Source organism: Procambarus clarkii, chromosome 53 (assembly GCF_040958095.1).
Source record: "Procambarus clarkii isolate CNS0578487 chromosome 53, FALCON_Pclarkii_2.0, whole genome shotgun sequence".
NCBI classification, from domain to species: domain Eukaryota; kingdom Metazoa; phylum Arthropoda; class Malacostraca; order Decapoda; family Cambaridae; genus Procambarus; species Procambarus clarkii.
The window spans coordinates 27,062,257-27,076,268 of NC_091202.1; the positions used below are offsets into that span (position 1 = coordinate 27,062,257).

General features: G+C 42.8%; 1 protein-coding gene across 2 annotated transcripts in view; it reads right to left on the minus strand.

Moving 5' to 3' along the window:
• The window catches only part of LOC123767166 (prestin), a 29,593-nt gene extending 16,383 nt beyond the window's left edge, over positions 1-13,210 (minus strand). For both annotated transcript variants that reach the window (XM_045756726.2, XM_045756724.2), the window contains exon 1: positions 13,080-13,210. The gene's annotated coding sequence lies outside the window, so the exon portion shown is untranslated. The remainder of the gene's footprint in view (positions 1-13,079) is intronic.
• Between the last annotated feature and the right edge of the window lie 802 nt (positions 13,211-14,012).

Consider the following 14,012-nt stretch of genomic DNA (forward strand, 5'->3'; position numbering starts at 1 on the left):
AGGGGGTAAACAAATGGGCAGAGTTTCTTTCATCCTAATGCCCCTGCTCACTTAGCAGTAAATAGGTACCTGGGAGTTAGACAGCTGCTACGGGCTGCTTCCTGGGGGTGTGTAACAAAAAGGAGGCCTGGTCGAGGACCGGACCGCAGGGACACTAAGCCCCGAAATCATCTCAAGTAGATCAAGAGGCCCGAGACTGTTCAACACGCTTCCACGGCAGATAAGGGACATAACTGGCCGACCCCTCACAGTGTTCGAGAGAACTTGATAAACACCTCCAAAGAATACCTGAACAACCAGGCTGTGGCTCACACGTCAGGCTGCGAGCAGCCGCGTCCAACAGCCTGTTTGACCAGTCCAGCAACCAGTAGGGCAGGTCGAGGACCGGACCGCGGGGGCGCTAACCCCCGAAATCATCACAAGGTAACCCTGGTCCATTATCAATGCTCCAGGATGGACCGAAGTACCACTTCCTTTATTTTCAAATGTTTAGGGACGATGTCTAGCAGTAATATATGTTTCATGATTTGGCATATCTGGAATCGAACCCGGGACTCCCGATTGTGAGTTGAGAATGAAACCAGTTGTATGGAGGACTAAAGTATCGGAACATTGAGTGAGATCTCAGGTGAATCTTGGTGTCTGTTGACCTTGATGCTATGTATAATGTAAACTTTGAATCTTGGAGTTGTCTACCTTAACGAACAGTCTTGGAGAGATAAAAAAAGTAGTTAGTCTCCTCCAAGGTGGGCAAGATGGATGTGTCCATCCATGGCCAGACTTTGTGCAACTTGTCTGTGAAGTATGATGAGTATATGGTCATCTGTGAGGGGATGATGAGTATATGGTGATCTATGAGGAATGATGAGTATATGGTCATCTGTGAGGGATGATGAGTATATGGTCATCTGTGAGGGGATGATGAGTATATGGTCATCTGTGAGAGATGATGAGTATATGGTCATCTGAGGGGATAATGAGTATATGGTCATCTGTGAGGGGATGATGAGTATATGGTCATCTGTGAGGGGATGATGAGTATATGGTCATCTGTGAGGGATGATGAGTATATGGCCATCTGTGAGGGGATGATGAGTATATGGTCATCTATGAGGAATGATGAGTATATGGTCATCTGTGAGGGATGATGAGTATATGGTCATCTGTGAGGGGATGATGAGTATATGGTCATCTGTGAGAGATGATGAGTATATGGTCATCTGTGAGGGGATAATGAGTATATGGTCATCTGTGAGGGGATGATGAGTATATGGTCATCTGTGAGGGGGATGATGAGTATATGGTCATCTGTGAGGGATGATGAGTATATGGTCATCTGTGAGGGATGATGAGTATATGGCCATCTGTGAGGGATGATGAGTATATGGTCATCTGTGAGGGATGATGAGTATATGGTCATCTGTGAGGGATGATGAGTATATGGTCATCTGTGAGGGATGATGAGTATATGGTCATCTGTGAGGGATGATGAGTATATGGTCATCTGTGAGAGATGATGAGTATATGGTCATCTGTGAGGGGATAATGAGTATATGGTCATCTGTGAGGGGATGATGAGTATATGGTCATCTGTGAGGGGATGATGAGTATATGGTCATCTGTGAGGGATGATGAGTATATGGTCATCTGTGAGGGATGATGAGTATATGGTCATCTGTGAGGGGATGATGAGTATATGGTCATCTGTGAGGGATGATGAGTATATGGTCATCTGTGAGGGATGATGAGTATATGTCATTTATGAGGAATGATGAGTCATTTGTGAGGGATGATGAGTATATGGTCATCTATGAGGGATGATGAGTATATGGTCATCTGTGAGGGATGATGAGTATATGGTCATCTGTGAGGGATGATGAGTATATGGTCATCTGTGAGGGATGATGAGTATATGGTCATCTGTGAGGGATGATGAGTATATGGTCATCTGTGAGGGGATGATGAGTATATGGTCATCTGTGAGGGATGATGAGTATATGGTCATCTATGAGGAATGATGAGTATATGGTCATCTATGAGAGACGATGAATATATGGTCATCTGTGAGGGGATGATGAGTATACGGTCATCTATGAGAGACGATGAATAACTGTGATACCTTTAAACTATTCAAAACTCCTAACACTGAGAATTGCATAATTTGGTTGAACACAAACTATAATATACAAGTTGATCACAAGGTTGACTTTTGCGTAACTGGGGACAAGGCTTACATAGTGCTGTAGTGTTCTTGACTCATATGGTGAGTATTGAGGCCCAAGTCTCGTGAGCAAACCACAGCCAGCCCTTTGATGTTCATTGACAAACAGCAACTGAGGAGTCCCAGTGCGTACCACCACCTTGCTCTGCTCTATATCTACTCCCAGGGCCACGCTCTTTGCACAACCTGTCCTCTTAAAAAGAACGTCGCTTTTGCCCGTTTGCCCGTATGGCCGAATATGGACGTAATTTGAAAATTAAAAAATATTAAAAATAAATTTGGGATTTTTTTTTTCAACAACAGTAAGTTAAGGGTCCTCTGATAGGTTAGGTGGGCAGGAAATTCTCATAAAGTTTCAAAATGTTATGAAAAACGTTAATTGAAAGTTCCTCTTCTAAGCTATCCGAGAAGGGCCGGACGACTCAAACAGAAAACGGAACAGTACGTCACTTTTGTGAGTCGATTTAATTTCAAATTACGTCCAAATTTGGCCATAGCGCGCATACCAGCCAAAAGTGACGTTATTTTTTAAGAGGACGGGTTGCTATTCTATACCCACTCCCAGCGCCACACTGATTGTTTTTGTGTGTTTCAGCTACATGGACGAGTCTCTGTTGTTGGATTTCTACATATTATATTGAGTGGTTTAGTTTGTGTAGTGTTTCTCTGGAGTAATTGTCTCCATTTTTAAGGACATTTGCTGCTGCTTGAGTATTACAGAAACATTCTTTGTCACTTTCCTCTTTCTAGGTATTATTTATTTTTTAAAAGTTTTGCTATTTTTTTCTATCTACACATACTTAGCAGTTTAGTTTCACATAAAAATCTATTCATGACCGTGAAGCGCGGCAAGTTGATCTACACATTCGTTTCTTGTAGGTTTGTATTCCAGGCATAGCCTATGGTGACGGTCCTGTCTAACGCCTTATTTAAGATTTATGCACAAGCAGATTGCAGCCTGTACTGACGTCCACAGCAGGTGAAGCCCCGAGTGAGGGGTTTAACGGGTACACTAAGTTTTCTACACACACACACTATCTTGAGATGATTTCGGGGCTTTAGTGTCCCCGCGGCCCGGTCCTCGACCAGGCCTCCACCCCCAGAAAGCAGCCCGTGACAGCTGACTAACACCCAGGTACCTGTTTTACTGCTAGGTAACAGGGGCATAGGATGAAAGAAACTCTGCCCATTGTTTCTCGCCGGCGTCCAGGATCGAACCCGGGACCCCAGGATCACAAGTCCAGCTTGCTGTCCGCTCGGGAGCCGGCCAGGAGACCACTACACAAGACCCGGGCCACAACGGGACCCAAGAGCCAGAGCTCAACCTCTCCCTCCCCCACACAAACACAACTAGGTGAGTACAACGTGTGGAGATGACAGGCTTGTTGCATCACTGACAACCTCATATGTTGTTGAAGGTTGCTCAAAGCAAAATTAAGTAAGACTTGGAAACACAGGAGGAAGCGAGAGAGAGAGGTAGGAGCCTACCTATCTACCTCCCTATCTACCTACCTAGGTAAGAGAGGTAAGGGGGGGGAGCCCTGAGGCAGATTGCAAAGAAAATTCATTTCTGACAGGAGAGTTGGGGGAAAAATAGCAAGTAACTGCTAATAATAATTGGCTTCGGTACAACTTCGCTATACATCGCAAGATTTGTTCTTTAGTATTAAAAGAAATACAAAAATGTGATGAATTTCGTCTGTTACCAATATAACTGAGGATATATACATGCATACGGAAAGAAAGAGCCATAGATAAAAAAAAGAGACAAATGTAGAAAAACAGAGACATACACAAATAAGAACCATATAAGCAGCTAGGCAGATGCATGAACAGCCATAGACAGGTTGATAGCCACACAGACAAAAAGAGATAGAACAGGAAGGCAGTCACAGAACCACAGAAAGACAAACACAGCCTCAGAGACAGATGGGTCTCTGATGACATAAAGTGTGTGGTTGAAGATACATTCATAATATATTTATGAATTCATATCCATATTTATGCTAATTTTCCAGAGCTCAGTGAATTATGGAGTATATTTTTATAAGAAAAAATATATGTTGAAATCTTTGTTTCAAAAATGTTTAACTATATGTAGCCGGCGGGAGGTGCCAAAAATCGTGGTAGGGGTCAGGATGTGACCATGACACGCTGTTCTCTCTTGAATTCAGGGGACCCCGACCAGCCTATGCCCGTCCCGTACCCCAGACTATTTTTCTTGCAAAGTTGGGTGAGGCTAGCCACAAGGGTCTTGGGCATAATTCACGAAGCAGTTACGCAAGCACTTACGAACCTGTACATGTTTTCTCAATCTTTGGCGGCTTTGTTTACAATTATCAAACAGTTAATGAGCTCCGAAGCACCAGGAGGCTGTTTATAACAATAACAACAGTTGATTGGCAAGTTTTCATACTTGTAAACTGTTTAATAAATGTAACCAAAGCCGTCAAAGGTTGAGGGAAAGATGTACACGTTCGTAAATACTTGCATAACTGCTTCGTGAATCTGCCTCCCTGGCCTCCAGCCTAGGACAGATAGACAGACAGACAAACTCTCTATATTCTATCATATAGATATAGATACACAGATGACACGTGTCAGGTCAGAGTTGGCACCATGTCAAACCCACAATGATAGGGTCCGTTCTCATCTGGTGTATACTCTTGGCACAGTGTCTGGGCCTGGTGGTCAGAGGTCAGGCGGGGCACCCTGTTGCTACGACAGGAAGCCCGATTAAGCTTATTACGATCCCGATGAGGCTTATTACCATGTATATTCATATATATATGTATACTCATACTCATTCACACACATACTATGTATGGGTCTGTGTTTTTTACGTCATATGTGTGTGTGTGTGTGTGTGTGTGTGTGTGTGTGTGTGTGTGTGTGTGTCTGTCTGTCTGTCTGTCTGTCTGTCTGTCTGTCTGTCTGTCTGTCTGTCTGTCTCTCTCTCTCTCTCTCTCTCTCTCTCTCTCTCTCTCTCTCTCTCTCTCTCTCTCTCTCTCTATCTCTCTCTCTCTCTCTCTCTCTCTCTCTCTCTCTCTCTCTCTCTCTCTCTCTCTCTCTCTCTCTCTCTCTCTCTCCCTCCCTCTCCCTCTTCCTCCCTCCCTCCCTCGCCCTCCCTTCCCCCCCTGCCTCCTTCTCTTAGGCCAGGAAGTGTGGTGTGTGGCGTGAGGGGCGGCATGATGGTTATATTGTTATGGGAGTCGAGCAGTTCACTGAGCACGGTGTGTGCCACTACTCCTGAAGAACACATAATTTGGCCTATTATGACCAAAATATAATTGGTATATTTTGCTAATTTTCCCATCTTGAGGGCATAACATCTCACAATATGAAAATAAAAATATAAATATTAATTCCCAGTCGATTCTATAATATTCCGAGGATAAGATTGCCACAATGTCACGTGGCACCCTTTGCTTTGACGCCTATCGTGACCCGTCTATGTTGGACACATACCCAACAGCAATTACTGGGAAAAATTTGGTGAAGTTAACTTAAAGTGTCTGGCCTGCAACCTCGGACAAATAGACAGACATTTCCATTATAGATACGTATAGATAGATCAGGGGTGGGGAAACTTTTGGTACAGCACGGTATGTATACATCCCGTTATTATGGCTCCCAGTGAGGCACGGTATGTATACACCCGTTATTGTGGCTCCCAGTGAGGCAAGGCATGTATACACCTCAACTCAGTTGCTTCTGGTGGGGGCAAGGCATGTACATAAAAGTATTCAGATATACTCATGCACCAGCCAAAGCAAGAACCGCAGCAGTTCGACTAGTAGTGTCCACTATGTCAACCTTTCACTGAAATCTGTTATTGCGCAAGATTGCAGCGTCACCATATGTTCTACCTTGTCCAGACAAGTCAACAAAAGCCATCACATGGTTGACATGGTCAAGACGAGTCAAGAAGACCTACCACATAGACCAGACCAGTCAACAACCACCACGTGGTCCAGACCTGTCAACAAACATTTCGGTCTCGGCAGCATAAGATGAATCACCTATATCTAACATCAATTCTCAAACTCCTCAGCTCTCACTTCTAACAAGAACTCAAGATACTTGAGATAGTAACTAGACTCGCGATATTTTCTACCCAAGTCACAGCTAACAGCTCAAGTTTTAGCAACTTTGTGAAAAATTATTACTTTTTTTAAACAATTATTTGAAAAATCGACATGAAAGTAAAGTTGATTTACTCCAGTCTTAAGAGATAGACATTTGTGGTAACATTTTAGAGTGGTAGAAAACTGATATAATCTCGTTATCATAGATGATAACGTGTCACACACCTTAATGGGATGTGGAAACATGTTTTTAACTGGTAGTGTACAAAGAAATAGTCCATTGTATAATTTACCGGGAAACAGACCAATAGTGATATTCTCATATAGTAATGACTATTCTTAAACAGTAATAGTGACTATTCTTAGACGGTAATAGTGACTATTCTTAAACAGTAATAGTGACTATTCTTAGACGGTAATAGTGACTATTCTTAAACAGTAATAGTGACTATTCTTAGACGGTAATAGTGACTATTCTTAGACGGTAATAGTGACTATTCTTAGACGGTAATAGTGACTATTCTTAGACAGTAATAGTGACTATTCTTAAACGGTAATAGTGACTATTCTTAGACGGTAATAGTGACTATTCTTAGACGGTAATAGTGACTATTCTTAGACGGTAATAGTGACTATCCTTAGACAGTAATAGTGACTATTCTTAGACGGTAATAGTGACTATTCTTAGACGGTAATAGTGACTGTTCTTAGACAGTAATAGTGACTATTCTTAGACAGTAATAGTGACTGTTCTTAGACAGTAATAGTGACTATTCTTAGACGGTAATAGTGACTGTTCTTAGACAGTAATAGTGACTATTCTTAGGTGGTAATAGTGGCTATTCTTAGACAGTAATAGTGACTGTTCTTAGACAGTAATAGTGACTATTCTTAGACGGTAATAGTGACTATTCTTAGACAGTAATAGTGACTCTTCTTAGACGGTAATAGTGACTATCCTTAGACGGTAATAGTGACTATCCTTAGACGGTAATAGTGACTATTCTTAGACCGTAATAGTGACTATTGTTTAGGAATTGCCCTTCATATAAAGAAGCCTGAGGGCGTTAAAGAGTGAAAGGTGAGAGAGGTTCAGAGTGAAGGGTGAAGGGAGGGAAGAATACTACCAGTGTGAGGGTGAGGGTGATGGTGATAGTGTGAGGGGAGGGACTGTGAGGGTGACCGTAGACAGTAATCACCACTACCGGAAACAAGCCACAAATGACTGTGGTCTCCAGACATATACCGGCCATTCATCCTTATGTGTGTGTGTCGTTATCTCCTGTCAACAACTTTCACTCCAAGCAATCATTCTCAGCTCTGTTATTTATGTTCGTAATTATACAAATATTCAGCGTGATAGATTTATAATCTAGTTTTCGAGGCGTATACACACGTATACACACACACAGTTTGCTAACTGTATGTGTGTGTGTGTGTGTGTGTGTGTGTGTACTCACCTAGTTGTACTCACTTAATTGTGCTTGCGGGGGTTGAGCTGCTCTGGCTCTTTGGTCCCGCCTCTCAACTGTCAATCAACTGGTGTACATATTCCTGAGCCTATTGGGCTCTATCATATCTACACTTGAAACTGTGTATGGAGTCAGCCTCCACCACATCACTTCCTTGTGCATTCCATTTACTAACTACTCTGACACTGAAAAAGTTCTTTCTAATGTCTCTGTGGCTCATTTGGGCACTCAGTTTCCACCTGTGTTCCCTAGTGCGTGTGCCCCTTGTGTTAAACAGCCTGTCTTTATCAACCCTGTCGATTCCCTTCAGAATCTTCTCAAGAATGTGTGTGTGTGTGTGTGTGTGTGTGTGTGTGTGTGTGTGTGTGTGTGTGTGTGTGTGTGTGTGTGTGTGTGTGTGTGTGTGTGTGTGTAAGTATCTCGACAAAATCGCCAATTTCCACTCCGGCGTACTCTACCTCACAGAGTACTCCTGCGTACTCTACCTCACAGAGTACTCCTGCGTACTCTACCTCACAGAGTACTCCGGCGTACTCTACCTCACAGAGTACTCCGGCGTACTCTACCTCACAGAGTACTCCTGCGTACTCTGTGAGGTAACTCCTTAGCGTCCTGTCTGGGATGTCCCTGGACACAGACTCTCAAGGTCTGGCCAGGTCGAGTTACCCGTCCATAAGATTATTCACAAGGCCGTCAACTTGACTCACCTTCCCCCGCGGTCAAGCAACACTTCAAGTACAGTGGGATGTCACCTCTGTACGTCAAGCTTGAATAGTCCCCAAGCTAACAGAGTTGATGAAATATCTGTGCCCAAAAGGTCAAAGATTTTGACATATTTCTTATGATCTCTTATGATTTCTTATGATTTCTTATGATGAAATCTTATGACATAAGATTTGGACGTGTTCAACGTCCTCCCAGCAAGCATAAGAAATATTGCCGGAACAACAGTGGACATTTTCAAGAGGAAACTAGATTTATTCCTCCAAGGAGTGCCGGACCAACCGGGCTGTGGTGGGTATGTGGGCCTGCGGGCCGCTCCAAGCAACAGCCTGGTGGACCAAACTCTCACAAGTCGAGCCTGGCCTCGGGCCGGGCTTGGGGAGTAGAAGAACTCCCAGAACCCCATCAACCAGGTAATCAACCAGGTATATCTTTTGACACTGACCTAGAAGACTGGTCTTTCTCACACTCCCCTCGGAAACAACAGTACAAAACTCTCACAATTTTCTTAATCACTGATAAACACATTTTTGATGTGAGCAAATATTTAAAAGGTCAAAGAGAGCTGTCGGGTATTGGGTTAAGGGTCAGTCGACTTCCAAAACTTTTGTACAGTCAGGGTGGCCGAGTGGTTAAAGTACTGGAGATGCCAAGGGGTATGGAGGCTATTGCTGTCTGGGTTCGAATCCTTCGGGGGTCAAGAGTTGTCTGATATATATATTATATATCTTATATAATATTTATAGTAATTATTTGGTCGAAAGTACCAATATATGGTAATGAAACACCAGAAAGTTGACTTATATATTAGTGAATATGGATAATCCGGAAACCTTTTTAAGCGTAACATAAATATAAGACCAAACCTCTCCTAACAATCCTAGACCTAATACGCGCTTTCTTAGGCCTAATATAGTACATATATATGCTAGACTAGGCCTAAGAATATTTAAGTTTGGGTTTAGCTTCATTTTCTCCGGACTGTACTAAAATTATTAGTACAAAAAGTGGTTTACTGGCCGTCCATCACTACATATTGGTACTTTCCACCAAATAGTTAGTATAAGTACTATCATTTCCGGAGGATGAGTTGATATATTACCTCACCAGCATTTTCAGCTTTACTAAAAATGTATATATGGAAGTATTAGCAGGCGAGGAGTCACAATAACGTGGCTAAAGTAAGTTGACCAGACCACACACTAGAAGGTGAAGGGACGACGTCGTTTCGGTCCGTCCTGGACCATTCTCAAGTCGATTGTGATAATGGTCCAGGACGGACCGAAACGTCGTCGTCCCTTCACCTTCTAGTGTGTGGTCTGGTCAACTGGAAGTATTAGACTTGAGTGATGCTGAAATAAATCAAAACATAAGAACTTAAGAATTGAGGAAACTGCAGAATGCCTATTGGTCCATACAAAGCAGCACCTGTTTATATCCACTCAAACTCATTCAAATAATTGTCTAGTCTATGCTAGACTTTTTTCGTATTCAGGCTGCAATTTCAACACCATCCAGATGATATCTTGTAACAGTCATCATTACCTTGCCTCAGAGTTCAACTTTTTTCGATATTAAACTACATCTGCTAATCTCTCGTTCATTTCACAAGACTATCTAGATCGTCTTGAAGTGATTTGGGGATTTCTTCTAAACTGATATCCAGTCCAATTTTTGTATCGTCTGCAAATTTGCAAATATTGCTGGTTAAGCCTGAATGTAAATAGTTTATATATATGGTAAAGAAGAGAAGTCCCAGGACACAGCCTTGAGGCACGCCACTTACAACGGTTTTCCCCACGCTGATATAACTCTAATTACACTCTTTGTATCATTTGATATAACCAAACCCTTAGCCAAATTTAGATTAACCTTCAATATCATAAGCAGTCTTGTCAGTTTTTTGGGAGGCACAGTATCAAAAGCTTTGCTGGAGTCAGGGTGAAGCCTGTGCTGTGTATTATATAGATTCTGACTTACTGCCGCCGTGCTAGGAAGTGTTTTCCTTTCACTTAGATCAAGCCACTCAGGCCATGTCAGCCTCTGGTAAAAGAAAATATGTGACGACACTGCAGACAGGCCCCAGACCTCTGGGAAGGGCTGCCTGGCACAATCCCAGCTCCTCCGGCGAAAGGTCTACCGTGTAATGGTCATGCGGAGAGCATGACCACACCTCCACACATGCAGGAGGCGCACCCTTTCTCAGGAGCCTGTGTGTACAAATGTGTGTCCAGGCAGGCAAAAAGCTGACCCCTTCTCAAAGACCAATGTGTACAGGAGCGTTGGTCAGCACCAGTCCCACTGCTGCCTCCTCGCTCAGACAGGAAGCAAACATCTTGGTTGTCTTTATCTAGCTAACATTACCGCCCAGACTTTCACTTTACACCCTGTGGCTGTAGCGAACTCACCACTGCAAGTCCAGTCACCGCGACTGTTATAGGTTGGTGATTGAAAGCACCAGTCTTAGCCACCATCTTGGTGCTTGGGACGCCTGTCTTATGAGTAAAAACTTATATAGTATGTAATCATTTTTTGACCAGCTTCAACACGCGAATTCAAACACTTTCAATTCCAACATCGTGTCGGCCCACATAGTGACCAGTAGCAACACATCATCATCATCAGTGATGCTAAACTCATCATTAAAGTAGACAACAAAATTAGAAGACAATGTCTTGAGTCTCCACTACAACACAACAAAATCTATGACAATTCAGAATTTATATCCCAATTTTATAAATTAACATTTAATATATAAAGTGTCACTTGTATAATTCCTCGCTCCTCATAACCTCAAGACACTGCTACCTACCTGGCCTTACTTCAGCCCTTACCTCTGTGTATCTGAAACACTTGATAAACCACTCACAAAGGAATGTTATCTTCAGATAGTCTGGGTTCAATTTCATGCATCTTTATATCATTATTTTTGCTCTGTTCATCTATATCATTACCGGGTCAATGTTGGTGTTGTGGGCTGCCTTCTACAGCCAGTAGTGGAGCAATACTTGTAGCAATACTGACATTATTTGTACCTAGTGGTGATGGGTTTCAAACGTGGGTCAGACATCTATATCTATAAATGAGAATGTGTGTTCGAGATGAGAGGCCAGATGACTGGGAGTAGCCTCACCCAACTTTGTACCATGATTGCTGTTGGATGCGCTCAACATAGCTGGGTTGGGGTCACATAAACTCAACAGGGTTTGTGACGGTCACATACTGACCCACACACCCCGCTACCATCTGGCTAAACACTTTGAAAACACAAATTTCAAAAGAACTATTTCTCCTGCAATATTATAAAACATTATGCACTGATCACGGGAAAATGTTCATAAATGTTTTACTCGTCATACTTCGCCTGTAGAAGCAGGGAAAAGATGCAGCTTTTAAAGATGTGAACACAGAGCTGCTGGGACCGACCCCAGGCCCCCTCCTCCCCCAAGCCCATCCCTAGAAACACTCCCACCACCAGCTGCCTTCCTATTGGCTCACAGGTCAGGCACTTGTCGACTGGAAGTCTGAAATCAAAGTGTTTTCCCGATAGTTTTGGGCAGTTTTCAACTTTTTATTATGTTTTATGTTTTATTATTATGGGGGGAGCCGGTCGGCCGAGCGGACAGCACGCTGTACTTGTGATCCTGTGGTCCTGGGTTCGATCCCAGGCGCCGGCGAGAAACAATGGGCAGTTTCTTTCACCCTATGCCCCTGTTACCTAGCAGTAAAATAAGTACCTGTCAGCTGTCACGGGCTGCTTCCTGGGGGTGGTGGCCTGGTCTAGGACCGGGCCGCGGGGACACTAAAGCCCCGAAATCATCTCAAGATAACCTCAAGATGTTACATATTAAATATTTTGAGAGAGAGACAAACTAACAGGTTACACAAATTGTGCACAGTTCTTCAAGCTGTTAGTATAAGGAGAGGAAATTAAAAGAATAGAAATTTGTAATCTACATATTAACACCTGTGACAACTAACATTTTCCTAGCTGGGGACTGTGCCTACCTCAAGACAGTCTCCCGGAGGACTGTGTCTACCCCACAATAAACTAACATTAATGCGGGTCGCCCCAAGCAACAGCCTGTTAGACCAAGTTATCACAAGTCGAGCCTGACTTCAGGCCGGACTTGGGGAGTAGAAGAACTCTCAGAATCCTCTTCAGGTATGGTCCAGGTAATGCTTGTGTTAAACAAAATAATTGTCTTTATTATTTGTTATATTGTTTTAAAATTGGTCCGTTTAAATTATATCTGGAAAAATAATTTTCCCATTTTCCACTTTAATTGTATAATAAAAAGCACATTAGAGTCTGAAATTGTCTCTTAGAATCTAATAAATGGTTCTAAATGCATTATATATTTTCACGTTATGTAAAACATTATAGAATTGTACACGATCCTCATAGTTCAACTTTTAATGAAACGAAGAATTTAATATATAAATTTTGATCTCATCATATTTTAGAAAAATCAAAAACCCTACAAAGTATCTCAAATAGGATTAAAATGCCCTGAAGTAATAGATACAAATAAATAAATTAATGTCCAAGTTTAAACACTGATTTGCACTGACCACCAATGTATGTAGAGTAGTGGATGGTGAGAGGAACAATGAGGCTAAGTAACCCGGCCTGCACCACGTCCAGACGCGTACTGAGCGAGGCTGCTGCTTCCCACCGACTGTTTCGCGTTCTTGAAGGCAGAAGAAAACGTGGCGCGATAACTGGCCTATCACGTGCCTTTGTACATGTGACGTCACTAATTGACCGTTGCCACCATATGATTATATAGCATTATTATTAATGGGATTGGTACATATATAACAGCTGAAATATAATTGTTTAGTTCCAGCAACATATTGACATGTATATCTGAATCATATTAATTATATATGTATTATAATGTGTGAATATTGAATACATTGGCATGTGTCTGCAATTGTATTATAGACTTATTATTACTTCACGTTTTCTATGCATCGGACGCAAATATTCACGTTTTCTATGCAGCAGTGTACATCATCCCAGGATGATGTTACCTCTAGTGAGCTCCGTGAGGTCCAATCAGCTGGTGTTTCTCTAGCTGCCGTATGTCACGGTTGATCTTAAGTCACAAATTAATTTTCTGGTCCGATTTAGATTACCGTCTGATCTATGTCAAGGCTATAGCTGGGTGGTGGGAGGCTTCGGCGTAGGTGAAATTCTCAGGCTGTCCTGAGGTCAGGTGACATAGGGGTATCTGCAGTGACTTTTTTGTTTACACTTGAGGACAGTAAAGAAAGTTGTTGCCGCAGTCCACGGACAGCACGCTGGTCTTGTGATCCTGTGGTTCCGGGTTCTATCCCAGGCGCTGGCGAGAAACAATGGGCAGAGTTTCTTTCACCCTATGCCCCCTGTTACCTAGCAGTAAAATAGGTACCTGGGTGTTAGTCAGCTGTCACGAGCTGCTACCTGGGGGTGGAGGCCTGGTCGAGGACCGGGCCGCGGGGACACTAAAGCCCCGAAAT